Source organism: Borostomias antarcticus (genome assembly GCF_949987555.1).
Source record: "Borostomias antarcticus genome assembly, chromosome: 8".
Lineage (NCBI taxonomy): Eukaryota > Metazoa > Chordata > Actinopteri > Stomiiformes > Stomiidae > Borostomias > Borostomias antarcticus.
The window spans coordinates 27,350,628-27,365,061 of record NC_140241.1 but is presented as its reverse complement, the minus strand read 5'-3'; the positions used below and the strand labels follow the sequence as shown (position 1 = coordinate 27,365,061).

Sequence of the window (14,434 nt, the reverse complement as noted above, 5' to 3'; positions counted from 1 at the left end):
TTATGTTGTTTTCTAGAGCCATGATTACAGATTATGACAGGCTCCATTTATTAACGGCTAATATCTTGGTTTGTGGCTAGATGATAAACTCTCTTTCAAGTTTCATGTAGACAGTCTAGCCTCTAAACTGTGGCAGAAAATTGGCTTCCTGTACATAAACCGTTCTAGCTTTCCTATGTTCAGCAGGAAGAGAATTGTTCAAGCTGCCTTCTTATCAATATTAGACTATGGTGACACAATCTATAGACATGTTTCTTGACTACCCTGAAACCCCTAGACTTTGTCTACCATTCCGCCCTAAGACTTATTACGGGTGATAGTTATGACACCCACCACTATGTTCTTTATAGGCTGGTCTCTCTCTTTAAGGCGTAGCTATCACAGGTATTTGTTTATTTTCAAAGCCATTATTGGTAAACTTCCACCATACATCTCGTCTCTGCTGGACTGGAGCCTTGGTACCAGACCCGATCAAACGATCGGCTTGTTTTTAGGGTTCGTCGAGTGCATTCTGAACTTGGTACATTTGTACTTCGACCTGTAACTGTTTATTATTATTATTATTATTATTATTATTATTATTATTATTATTATTATAGTGTATTGTATTTGTTCTGTTAACAGAAAATTGTTATTTATGTATTTGTGTGAACTTGTCAACACTGTAAATGAGGAAAACCTCAGTGTTTTACGAGTATAAATAAAGGTTTGAAATGAAATGAAATGAAATTTTGAAAGGAAATTTAAGTGTGATTTAAGGTGTGATTGATCAAGGTGGCATAACCTGTTATGCCAAGTAGATAGATCTACCAATTCGCAAAAGTTGTGTGCAAACCTTTTTTATTCCAAGCTCAGACTTTCACCACTGGATCATATTTTATGAGATACATGGGGAAAACTTTGCACATCTGGATGGGTTTATTCCTCCTTGGCCTGCAGGAGGAATGGAAGAAAATATTTGTAGAAAGAAAAGAAAGTATTTGTTTGTTAGAGAATGTATAATTGTATTAATACATTGGCACATGGGCCAGCATTTAAAATGCAGTGACGAACTTAAATTTTATTTTCAGTCAGTCACTCTCCACATGAGTTACATTGTGTTATTATGCCTATTAGCAGCTCTGTACCTTTCCAGAGTCACGGGTCTTGGCCCTGAGCTTGTTGACCTGGGACTCAGCAATGTCAGCACGCTCCTCAGCCTCCTCCAGCTCATGCTGAACCTTGCGGAACTTGGACAGGTGGACGTTGGCTTGTTCCTCCTGAGAGAGGGGATAGAATGCTTCCACATTAAGGATACATCTAAGAGTACTTGATAATGATAATATCATTGACTGCATGGCATGGTAGTGGGGACAAATATTGTTCCAGATATTATTCCACTCCATGTCTGTGACTCACCGCTTCTTCAGCCTGCCTCTTGTATACCTTCACCTTAAGCTGCAGCTTATCAACCAGGTCCTGGAGTCTAGACATGTTCTTCTTATCCTCTTCGGTCTGTGGAGGATAATCAAATTAGTGCTGATCTACTCACTCAAACTGAATACATGTCTGTGGGAGAAGTTACTCCTACAGTACCTGGTAGGTAAGTTCTTTCACTCTCCGCTCATACTTGCGGACTCCTTTGACTGCATCTCCACACTTTTTCTGCTCAGCCTCCACCTCAGTCTCAAGCTCACGCACCTTCACAGCGGGGGAGAGAAATAACATTTCCAGAGTTGGAATGAGACGTGACCACTGGTGGTTGTTACATTGGTGATTTCCAAATTGTTATATCAAGACATGACATAAAAAACATTCTGTTTCAAAGAAAAATGAACCAGCTTACCCTGGACTCCAGTTTCTGGAGCTGCTTCTTGCCACCCTTCATAGCCAGATTCTCAGCCTCGTCCAGACGGTGCTGCAGGTCCTTGACTGTGACCTCCATGTTCTTCTTCATCCTCTCAAGATGAGCACTGGTGTCCTGCTCCTTCTTCAGCTCCTCAGCCATCATGGCAGCCTGGAATGTAATGTTAGATTAAATAAGAGTTACAGAGCAGGCATTTAATTGGTGGAACATCGTGCTATTTTAATGCCGCTCACGTCAGTGATAGCCTTTTTGGCCTTCTCTTCTGCACTCCTGGACTCCTGTATACTTTCTTCCACTTGTCCCTGCACCAGAACCAGGTCAGCTTCCAGCTTCTTTTTGGTGTTCAGAAGACTGGTGTTCTGGAGGAAGAATAAGAGTGAACAGCAAATTATATGAAAACCTTTACCTTAACTCACTGATCTCTGTGCATGGGTGTCTATCAAGTATATCATGCCTAGGAATTACTTGTGACGCATACCTGGGAGTGGAGCAGTCCCACACGTTCACTTGCATCCATCAGTTCCTGCTCAGCCACTTTGCGGCCTCTCTCTGTCTGTTCCAGAGCATCTCTCAGCTCCTCAATCTCAGCCACCATTAGAGTGTTTCTACGTTCCACAATGGCGGCCTGCTCCTTCATGTCTTCTCCTCCACGCACAGCATCATCAAGGTGCAATTGGGCGTCCTGCGATTTGTAATGTATCAGTATATCAAGCAGGAATGCAATTATCCATTTGGTAAAACTTAATTCATATTTTTAGAGGTGACAATACCTTGAGCTGTCCCTGCATATTCCTGAGTTGTTTCTGGGCCTCAGCAGCCTGCCTGTTGGCATGGCTCAGCTGGATCTCCATCTCATTCAGGTCTCCCTCCATCTTCTTCTTCACCCTCAGGGCATCGTTCCTGCTCCTGACCTCAGAGTCCAGAGTGCTCTGCATGGAGTCAATCACCCTCTGGCTGGTCCTCTTGATCTGTTCCAACTCCTCATCCTTCTCTGCCAGCTTCCTGTCCAGCTCACCCTTGATTTGATTCAGCTCTAGCTGCACACGAAGAATCTTGGACTCCTCATGCTCCAGTGTTCCCTAGACAGATACAAAAAAGTCATTAGACACAGTGCTGTAGCTGATTTCCTCTGTTCCATTTTACAAATACTGTACTATTTTTCCCCATTGATTCATTGGGTCAATTTGCTCACCTCTGCGTCCTCCAAGGCAGTCTGGATCTCAGTCTTCTCAGTCTCCACAGACTTCTTGGCCTTCTCCAGCTCATGGATGCTCTTGTTAGTCTCTCCAATCTGCTCAGTCAGGTCAGAGATCTCCTCTGCACATAAAAGTTAAGACTTACACATAATTCATGATCCTAATTTAAGAAAATAGGTTACAAACCATTGAATGAAGTACTGCTCAGGGATGTGGAGGTGAGGACAACAATGGACTACCATTATTCATACAGTACCATTATAGATAATACAACTTTTTCTCACGCTGCAGGTTCTTGTTCTCTCTCTTCAGGGTCTCCAGGGCGTCCAGAGCCTCCTCATAGGAGTTCTTCATCTTGAAGAGCTCTGTGCTGAGAGAGCGAGACTCCTTCTGAGCTCCTTCCAGCTCAGCTTGGCTTTCCTCATACTTCTGCTTCCAATCAGTCATAATCTAGGAGAATCAAGGTGATTTTCATTACCTTTTTGATACCGCCAGATTTTTCCTCTGATTAGTAGTATCAGATTTATGGGTTCCTACTTATACTTTAAATTGATCAGTGGACATTTTGTTCTTGATCTTTTTATACCCTGTCAAAGTTCCTCTGCTTCTTGTCAAGGTTGGCTGCCAGACCGTTGGCCCTCTCCACATCAATCATGAGGTCCTCCACCTCTCCCTGCAGCCTCTGCTTGGTCTTCTCCAGTGAGGCACACTTAGAGTTCACAGCCTCAATGTGCTCCTCAGCCTCCTGCAGACGCTGAGCTAGCTTCTTCCTGTGGAACAAAGAGGAGACAATGAGATCGAGGAACAGTTAATTTAGGGTTTTGTTTAGTATTTCATGCTGCCACCCTCGAAGTGTGTTAGAATCAACTGAGCCACTTACTTGGCTTCTTCAAGCTCCTCAGTGCGCTGGATGGCATCAGTCTCGTACTTGGTCCTCCACTGAGCCACCTCACTATTGGCTTTAGACATGTTACGCTGTAGCTCTGCCTTGGCCTCCTGCTCCTCCTCAAACTGCTCCCTCAGAAGGTCACAGTCATGTCTGGCAGACTGGACACTATGGGCTAGGGCATTCTTAGCCTGAGAGAGAGAGAGAGAGAGAGAGAGAGAGAGGAGAGAGAGAGAGAGAGTAGTTGTGAAATTTCAGTGCACACTCTCGGCTGATCAATGTGGGCTTAATCTAGGATCAGCAAACCCTAGTCCTTTACCTTGACCTCCTCCTCAATCTGCCTTTTAAGCTCCTCCGCCTGCTGGGTGAAAGCCTGCTTGCCTCTGGTTAGTTGAGACACCAGGGATTCCTTCTCCTCAAGCTGCCTCCCAAACTCACCTGGAATTATACAATATATGACCGTATAATGGGTGCTTTGGTTGAAAGAATTGTCTTTGTATTTTCAACATAACCTGCGAAACATTAATACAGTATAGTAAATGATTTGTTCATTTATTTTGGTACCATTCTCAGTCATCAGCCTGGCCCTCTGGGTACTGATGTCATTGATCTGGCGAAGGTTCTCATCATTCTTGGTCTTGATCTCAGTAAGCTGGTCCTCAAGAAAACGGCACATCTTCTCCAGATTGCCCTGTGTAGCAAGCATTGTATTAACTCCTTGTTTCTGTACCTGTACATTAAAAACTGAACTTGATTCTAACCATAATCCTATGCACAAAGAAAGTACTAAGTATGAATGCATGTTAAATTCTTAACTCTTTACTAAAAATAGCACTAAATAGCACTTATATAGCAATATTAGCATTTTAAAGTCTATCTTATATTAAATAATGTTATATAAAATCGAGTTATGAATGACAGTCTATCCTAAATATTTTAAACACTTTTTTTTAAATCTGTGGAGCAACCCCCCCAAACTAATACAGTACCAATCCTCACCTTAGCCTTGGCGATAGCCTCCATGTTGGAAGCGAGGTCATCAATCTCCATCTTATACTCACTCTTCTCCTTCTCCAGCTTCTGCTTGACGCGCTGCAGGTTGTCGATCTGCTCACCGAGCTCAGCCACACTGTCAGCCTGCTTCTTCCTCAGAGCTGCAGCTGTGGCCTCGTGCTGCAGGGTTGACTCCTCAAGATCACGTCTCATTTTCTGGAACTCAGCCTCACGCTTCTTGTTCATCTCAATCTGAGCAGCAGTGGCTCCTCCGGCCTCCTCCAGCCTCTCACTGATCTCCTCAAGTTCCCTAGAGAGATCAGCCCTCTGCTTCTCCACCTTAGCCCTGGCAGCACGCTCAGCCTCAATCTCCTCCTCCAGCTCCTCAATGCGGGCCTATAGCAGGGGGAGTATGGGTTATAACCGAACAGTAAAGTAGATGTCAAATAATGTTCCCACAGAGAACATAGAAAGACCTGACAAGAAAAAGGTTTTTGGAGAAATTAAGCTGTATTTTGTACTGTGCAATTCTGTACCTGGAGTTCCTTGATCTTTTTCTGCAGCTGAGCACCCAAAGATTGTTCATCCTCAATCTTGCTGAGGAGCTGGGAGGTCTCAAAGTCCCTCCTGAAAGAACATAAATACTGTACATCATTGTTTATTTTTGTTTTGGTGGTCTTATGGAGTCAACCATACATTCATACATATTCTGTATTTCATAAATGCATTAGATAATTGAAATCTTTCAAATTGGGGATAATGTAAAAATTCACATTGGGGATGTAAATATCAAAGATTTTTTACTTCTTGATCTTCTCCTCAGACTGCTGCTTGTCATTCTCCAGGTCCATTATGGCCTCCTGGGCCAGTTTCAAGTCTCCCTCCAGCTTTCTCTTGGTTCTCTCAAGGTCCATGCGGATTTTCTTCTCTTGCTCCAGAGAACCCTCAAGCTACATGATAAAACATTTGCAGTGCTGTTAAAAACGAAGTAATATTGAGATCATACTCCCAGTATTTCTCCCAGTACTGTATTTCTACTCTGTAAAATATCCACAAACGTCCCATGGGAATTAACAGGACTTTATGTGAATGTATGGGTAATAACAGGAATTAACTGGAAAACATAATTTATTCCTGTTATTTCCCATAAATGTCCCCTTTATTCGTGTCCATTCCCATTAATTCCCATAAATTCCTGTTTTTTGGAAGTTCGTGAATATTCTTGGAATTTTGCACCCCTAATTGTGACACATAAATACCTATCCAAACAAATCTTTGCATTAGAGCTAATGTCCCACATGCCTATCCATAGTCATTTATTGTACATTCATTCATTAAACTTTTGAAGCAAAAGTGAATCTATGCTCACATCATCCACTTGCTGTTCCAGCTTGGTCTTGGCCTTGGTCAGAGTGTTGACTTTGTCCTCCTCTGCCTGCAGGTCATCCAGTGTCTGCTGATGGGCCTCTTGAAGGGCTTTCTTCTCCTTGGTCAGCTTGGCAACAGTCTCATCCTGAGATGACATCTCCTCTGTCAGGTTCTTAATCTGAATATAGCCAAAAGAAAATATAGATTGTGTTACTTTCAACAAATTGAGATTTATTGTTCTTTTTCTGCTCAGCTATTGTTTCTCTGTTGAGAACCCTGACCTTGTTTTCAGTGGCATGTTTCTCCTTCTCCACTTTGGCCAGGGTGAGCTCCAGATCGTCAATATCTTTCTTCAGCTCAGAGCACTCATCCTCCAGCTTCCTCTTCTTTGCAGTCAGCTCAGCATTCATCTCTTCTTCATCCTCCAGTCTCTCATTTGTCTCTTTGACTTTGACTTCCAGCTGGATCTTGCTCTTGATCAGACCCTCACACCTCTCCTCAGCATCATTCAGATTGTCTGATTCCTGGTTTACACCATATCAAAAATGAGTTGAAGCATTCCTAGTCAATGTGGATGCATTGCAAAGTTCTGACAACATACCTACTTACAATACATAAGTTACTGGCCTAATTTAATACTCAAGATACTTACAGATGCGACTTGGAGCTGCAAGTCATTTTTTTCCTGAAGCAGCGTCACCATCTTCTCCTCCAGCTCTTTCTTGCGAGCCTCAGCTTTGGCCAGGGCAGCTTTGCACTTCTCAAAGTCCTCCTTCATGTTGGAAAGCTCCTTCTCAGTCTCAGCACTCTTCAGCAGAGGCTTGATCTTGTAGTACACCTTCATCCATGGCCAATGTTTGACATTCATGAATGAGCGGATGTTGTACTGGATGGTGTAGATGGCCTCTCTGGTAATGGAATGTCAAAGTAATGAGATTTATGCTGCCAAAATCATTTTTTACAGCAATGACAGGAGGTAGAAGTCTAATCACTACAAGAGAAGGGCATGATGAGTGTTAAGCTTGTATGAAAAGCTTAGGTCTTTTTCAGATTCTAAAACCCAAGCACTGTACTGTAATATGTAATTTGATGCAGAGGTGTAATGGCCACAACCATGCTAATGATAAGCCTTTTCAATGAGATTCTTCTATCCCTCACCTCCTTTCCATCATCTTCACAAACTCCCTCCTCATGAGGAATCCACGGCAGACAGCCTGCATCATGGAGACCAGAGAAGCCAGCTTCTCATCTCTCATCTCCTCCAGGAGACCCAGGAGACCAGCTTTGAAGAACACCTGAGTAAGAAGGATATTTGTGAACATCTAAGAACAGGTGTCAACACCCGAGATATCTGTAAACACGGTGACCCCTGACCTTGGTGTGTCCAAACTTGTACTGCTCATGATCCACATCAATTGACCCAAGCAACTTCTCAGAAGCCTTCTTGTTGTCAATGAACTGGCCCTCAGGGATGACACTGGCATTCAGTACTTTGTACCTGTATAATGAGAAATTATTAACATATTGTTGTAGGCCTTTGTCTGTAATGTTGCATGAAATGGGTATGTTGTAGTAAAGGGTTCACATGATATATATAGATAGTGATAGTGTAATCTCTGGAGTACCTCTGCTTGAAGTCAGCATACAGGATTCTGCTGGGGAAGCCCTTTCTGCAGATCCTGATACCCTCCAGCACACCGTTACACCTCAGCTGGTGGATAACCAGGAAGTTCTCCATCATACCTGAAAACATGCAGTATTGAATTAAATACTATCTATTGTATGTATGTATGTATGTATATATATAAATATTATATATATATAAATATATATAATAAATATTAGGGGTGTAACAATATATCGTGATGCAGAAACGTCACAATACGTATCGTCAAGGTGAAAACAATATTGCAATGTTTATTGTATATGTGAACGCTGGCTACACAACGCTGGTAACAAACACGTCTTTTGTCTAGGCCTATCCATGATATTACAATAGTTAACCTCTAAATTCACAAAGTGTAGTGGAGTAGAAATGTGGAGAAATGCACTAATGGTGTGAACAGCAGCGCTACTGCAACGTTTCACACCTGCACTTAGTGTATCGTATCATATTGTTATCGTCAACCCAATATCGTGTATCATATCGTATCGTGAGATTAGTGTATCGTTACAGCCCTAATATATATATATTTATATATATATAGATAGAAATATACATATACATATATACAATAATCTTCGGTTATTCAATAATAACCAAACAACATGTAATTTGAATACCTGGAGTCTTGGACTCATTGGGGATCAGACAGCGTACAAAGTGAGGGTGAGTGCTCCTCAGATTGGTCATCAGCTTGCCCAAGTTCTCCTGTATCGGGGAGACAGCATAATTTTCAGAGGTAAGTCATGAACCTGGATCATGTTCATTAGAAGAAATATAATATAATAAACTCACTCTGAACTGGGAGGACACAGTCTGCATAGAGCCTCCCTTCTTCTTGCCTCCTTTCTTGGCTCCAGCATCTGTAATGGATTAGTTAGAGGAGTGATAAACTATGTCATTCTTAATGTTGGCATGTCGTGTTTAGACACCTTACAACCTATATGTATTATGGAAATTGTGAGTACACTCAGCTGCAAGGAATGCAAGAAGCATCTCCGTCATATTGATGATATTGATATTACCTTCAGCTGGGGCAGCAACATAAAGGAGACCCAGCAGTTTAACTGAGGACTTCTGGTAGAGCCCCAACACAGAGTCGTTCAGGGGGTCCTTGTTCTTGTCCAGCCAGCCACAGATGTTGTAGTCCACAGTGCCGGCATAGTGCACCAGGGAGAAGTGGGCCTCGGCTTTGCCTTTGGCGGGCTTGGGCTTCTGGAAAGCGTTGTTCTTTCCCATATGCTGGTCATACAGCTTGTTCTTGAAGGAAGTGTCTGAGGCCTTAGGGAACATGCACTCCTCTTCAAGGATGGAGAAGATGCCCATGGGCTTGTCAGGAAGGAAACACGTGATTAGTATATTTGCATATTTGTCTCATCATTCTTGACAAAACTCATCAGAATCTTGTATTCTACCGGCTCCATTGAACTGTGTTGTGGTGGTTTATTACCTCCACCCCAGCAACAGCACAGGGTGAGAAGTTATGTTTTTCATGGTGTGTTTTTGTTTGGTCGTTTGTTCGTCTGTTAACAGGATTACGCAAAAACTATGAGACCGATTTTCACGAAACTCAGTGGAAGGGTGTAGCATGCGCCAACTTAGAACCCATTACATTTTTTGTAACGCCAAAACACGTACAGCCTTTCACCGCCATTCAAGAAAGGAAACACATTAGTACATTTGTCTTATGAATAAATTCTGATTCATTGTTGACAACAGCCACCAGAATCTTGTATTCTACTAGCTCTATTGAACCATGCTGTGGTGGTCTATATTATATAGTGATCAGTTTATAGTGTTGTGAAGTGCTCTCAAACTGCCAACCTTCTCAATAAGCTCAATACAGGCGGCCAAGTCCATGCCGAAGTCAATGAACGCCCAGACGATGCCTTCCTTCTTGTACTCCTCTTGCTCCAGGACAAACATGGTGTGGTTGAAGAACTGTTGCAGTTTCTCGTTGGTGAAGTTGATGCACAGCTGCTCCATGCTGTTGTACTGTTGAGAACAATTTTGATAATGTTCATCTATTGTCACTGAGTATTATAACCACAAACCTGTATATTTTGTGATGATCTAATACTTACATCAAAGATCTCAAATCCAGCAATGTCGAGCACACCAATGAAGAAGTTTCTTGCTTGCTTGGTGTCCAACATCTGGTTGATACGGATGACCATCCACAAGAACATCCTCTCATAGATGGACTTGGCCAGAGCGCTCACGGAGTTACTCACCTGTGTGTCATCAATCAAGTTGGCATTACATGTTAGATATTGATATGACTCTCTAGTCAGTTATCAATCCTTCCACATACACAAATGAGAATTAATGTTGGACAAATGGTTGAATGCCCTTACCTGAGGCACAGTCTGACCCTTGGTCACAAACTCATTGCCGACCTTCACTCTGGGGTAACACAGAGCTTTCAGCATGTCAGCTGAGTTCAGACCCAGAAGGTATCCAATTTTATCAGCCACTGTGAAAATAGGACAGAAGGATCAGTAACAGGACTTGTTGCTTCCAATGTCACACACATAGTGACAACTTTGCTATTTTATTAAATTAAGAAAATGAGATGGGACAAAGTAGAATGCAAAAGAAAATGTCTTTCTAAGTCTGTCTATTTTTGAGTATGTGCTCACCCTCTGTGCCATCTGGCTCAGCCTGCTCCTCACGCTGCTTCTGCTTGAAATGCATGTTTCCGTGGTGCATGACAGCACCAGTCAGCTTGTAGATACCCATCTTCTCGTCATTGGTGAAACCCAGGGTGTCAATGGCTTCCTGATTTTTTTCAAAACATGGTTTTCAAAGATTAGAATTCCCATCAACGATTTGTGTAAACACTGTAGTTGCATTTTGTGTGTGGTGTTCATCAAGTATAATGAAACTGCACTTATTAGTACTTTGTTCAAAATATATAATCATTCCTTTGTTGGTTTGTATAATAATATTGTACTGTAAAATGTAGTACTTCATTCAAAAGCAATTAGTAGACTGTACTGTATCTCCACTGAAATCACTCAAAATCTTCATAATAGTCTTTAAAATGTAAGTCTCACCAAACTTAAGCCCTATCTTTAGTTTAACCATTTTTTTGACTCACATCAGTGGCAACCAGCTCTTCCTTGTCATCGATACTGGCCACAGTGATCTGACCCTGGCTGATCATGGGGTAGTCATAGGGGTTGGTGGTGATGAGACACATCTCTGTGGAAACACATTGTTATTAAAACTCTCATTCCTTTTTTTCCTATGTGATATAGTTTAGGTGTATTTTGTAGTTCAGTGTGTTCCAAATTACTTTCAAAATTATGTCAGAAATTAAGATTTGGCTTCTAGCTTATAGGTTCCCCATGTGTGGGCGCCATTGTATGTATATACTGTACAGTACAACATTGACTTGTTTCTTCAACTAACCAGACTAATGTCTCTGCTTTATCTTACCAACAATATCAGGCTTGTGGTTGGTCATCATCTGGTAGAAGATGTGGTAGCCTCTCTCATCGGGCAGCTGGAAGGACACTCTGGATTTCTCCAGCAGATCTTACAAAGGGCAGTGGAGAAATATCAGTATGTCGTCTCCTATACAGAATGTATCAAGGCTAAATGCAGTATAAACATTGAGAAATTGTATATCCAACTTACAGGTCTCAATATCAGCACTAGCCAGTTTGCCACTTGTGGCAAAGTGAATCCTGATGAATTTACCCTAAAGAAGCGCATGAAGGTAAAAATTGTAATAGATGCGGTATAATCTAATAGCAGGTAGACACTGCAGTTGTTTCCCTGATACTTACAAAACGAGATGAGTTGTCATTCCTCACTGTCTTGGCATTACCATAAGCCTCCAGAAGAGGGTTGGCAGCAATGATCTGATCCTCAAGAGAGCCCTTTGAGAGGCAAAGGCAACTTGATCAGAAATACAAAGTCATGTCAATTCATTTCCACACTCATTGATTATTTAGTAGTTAAATGGAAATCATAATTATCTCAGAGTGAATCAAATTTTTGCGTCATCAATCAATTCCAATCACCTACCTGCATTTTGCCGGGTGTTGCATCCTTCTTCTTATCTCCTCCAGCCACTGCAATTGTTGCAAAGTACTGGATGACACGCTTGGTGTTGACAGTCTTTCCAGCACCGGATTCTCCACTGGTTAACATACAGATTTTATTAAAATCGACTTGCCAGCTGTCAAATATCCAATTATTGGATATTGTCAACAAATATTCACACCAGTCACCAACCATAATCCAGCTTGTTAAAGAACTTACGTAATGAGTACAGACTGGTTCTCCCTATCTGCAAACAAAACAAACAGATCATGGTCATAATCAACAGTATTTAGAAATTATGCATGTATGTATTTGTAAAATGTGATGTTTTAAAGGCATAACTGGACACAAATTCTTGTATTATTGTTAAAGGAGTAGTAAAGGTAAAATGCATGTTTAGCCCTGTTTTAAGGTTACCCATGATCATATACAATGGTTCAGATCAAAACGTTGACAAAACTAGCACTTTTGAGAAAGTCTGATAATTGCTCTACCACTGTTTTGGTCATACAATGGATTTGGGTGGGCTCCTTGAAAAATCATTCAAAAACATGTTAAACTCTCAATTTCAAAGACAAGAAACTCACCGAGGTGTTAGTTGGCGTTCTGACATATAATTCGTCATAAAGTAAGATTCTAGTTCATGTGGAAAGGCTTTTTTAAATATTTAGCATATAACTATTCAGTCGCAGCACATACGTGTGTAAACTTGTAACTGTAACGTGGGCCAAATTAGATCCCATAAAATTTTGGAGCGGATCTGAATCACACAGCGGGTCCACAAGCCGTTTCTTGGTTTGTTTGTTTGTTTGTTAGTAGGATTACGCATAACAGACCAATTTTCATGAAACTCAGTGGAGAGGTGTATCATGGGCCAACTTAAAACCCATTCAATTTTGGAGCAGATCCAAATCACAGGGCGGGTTCACAAGCCACCTAAACATGGCCAGCCATTCACCTCCATTATTTTTTTTTACATAGGCTCAGGAGTGAAAAATGAATTGTCAATCTTGACATGGGAAGGTCACAGAGACACGGGGTTTGGACTGGCATAAAGCTCACGACCTGAACAGAGACACAAAATGCATTCATGGGCGGAGGTCTGTGCTCTCAAAGCACCATTTCTAGTTCATATTGCACTCACAGTAATCCAGATTCTGAATCCAATTTTGACTAAAACACAAGTCACCAAATATGAATTGCATAATTTTTTCGGTTATTTTATATTTTTTCCTATTCCTTGCTGAAGCCCCAATCGATGTATGTATTTATTCATCCATTCTGTCCCATGTACAATGTGAGTTTTCTTACCAGTCAACATGTTCTGATAGGCGTTGTCAGAGACAGAGAAGATGTGAGGTGGAGCCTCCATACGCTTCTTTCCTCTGTATGCATTCACAACCTCCTGGTCGTACACGGGGAGCATTTTGTAGGGGTTCACCGTGGCACAGAACAGCCCGGAGTAGGTCTGGATTCAAAAGGTCATCAGGATTGGTATCAGCAACGTTCTGTTGTTACTAGTACAGTATATGTGTATAAGAATTGGAGTGTTTGATGGTGTCTTTTGTTTGTAAGGCCTATATGAAGGTCTCTTACATAGATCATCCATGCTGCATAACGCTCTTTGAGGTTATACAGGACAGAAGCTTCATTGAGGTAGGTCATCATGGCCATGTCCTCAATCTTGTCGAACTTGGGGGGGTTCATCTGAGAGACCTCGTCTTCTTTGAAGTCTTTAGTCTGAAGCATATTATCATTTAAAAAATCATACGTTTTAAGTCATCATTGTTTCACAGATATCAATGATTTTGTGGTGTTTTACGAACTATTAAGTTTGAATGATATTCGAATGAAGAAACTGTAACATACATTAAAAAATTGTTTTTAAAAATGTGGCATTGACATAGAGTACCTCCTGAGTGTCCAGAATTTTCACAGTGATCTTTCCTCCGTCCTTGCTGAGGATAAGACCCTTAAGGTACAGCTCCTTAGCATCCACAACATAGCAGGCAGCCTTGGCATCGAAGGGCTTGCTCTGGGCTTCAATCCTCTCCTTCTCAGGCTTACGGAGGTAAATGGCGGCCTTGCCATAAGCAGCCATCTCTGCGTCCGTACTCATGGTGAGGGCTCCCTAAGGAACATATGTGAATAAGCAAACAAGAATAGTTGAGCGTTTCTTTATTTTTCCGATAGATGGGCTTTCAGATTATATTCTCAGTAGTTGAGAGTAAAAGAGGCCTCACCTTCTCTTCCTCTCTCCAAAGAAACTGTTTACTGTTTTGGAGGTGTCTGTAAGAACGGAAAGGGTTTACAATCTAAAGCATGGTCTATGTCTGGCCATTAAATGTAAGTCCACAGAGTTCTAGCATAGTGCTATCATCCATTTCAAATAAGTTTGAAATTTAATGGATAAGACTTTCCCTTAA

At 41.6% G+C, this 14,434-nt stretch overlaps 1 pseudogene across 1 annotated transcript; it reads right to left on the bottom strand.

Moving 5' to 3' along the window:
• Positions 1-2,732: 2,732 nt before the first annotated feature.
• On the bottom strand, positions 2,733-14,127 carry LOC311312267 (myosin heavy chain, fast skeletal muscle-like; annotated as a pseudogene). Its single transcript has 32 exons — positions 13,921-14,127; positions 13,605-13,748; positions 13,320-13,476; positions 12,228-12,255; positions 11,991-12,105; positions 11,750-11,842; positions 11,598-11,661; positions 11,397-11,495; positions 11,056-11,159; positions 10,595-10,733; positions 10,310-10,428; positions 10,037-10,186; positions 9,777-9,947; positions 8,978-9,281; positions 8,748-8,815; positions 8,573-8,660; positions 7,915-8,032; positions 7,664-7,787; positions 7,448-7,584; positions 6,942-7,197; positions 6,571-6,813; positions 6,291-6,467; positions 5,726-5,871; positions 5,458-5,548; positions 4,928-5,317; positions 4,493-4,619; positions 4,248-4,366; positions 3,923-4,119; positions 3,629-3,812; positions 3,327-3,492; positions 3,039-3,163; positions 2,733-2,925 (listed from the first exon to the last, which is right to left on the bottom strand). The product of its transcript is annotated as a myosin heavy chain, fast skeletal muscle-like (transcript).
• Between the last annotated feature and the right edge of the window lie 307 nt (positions 14,128-14,434).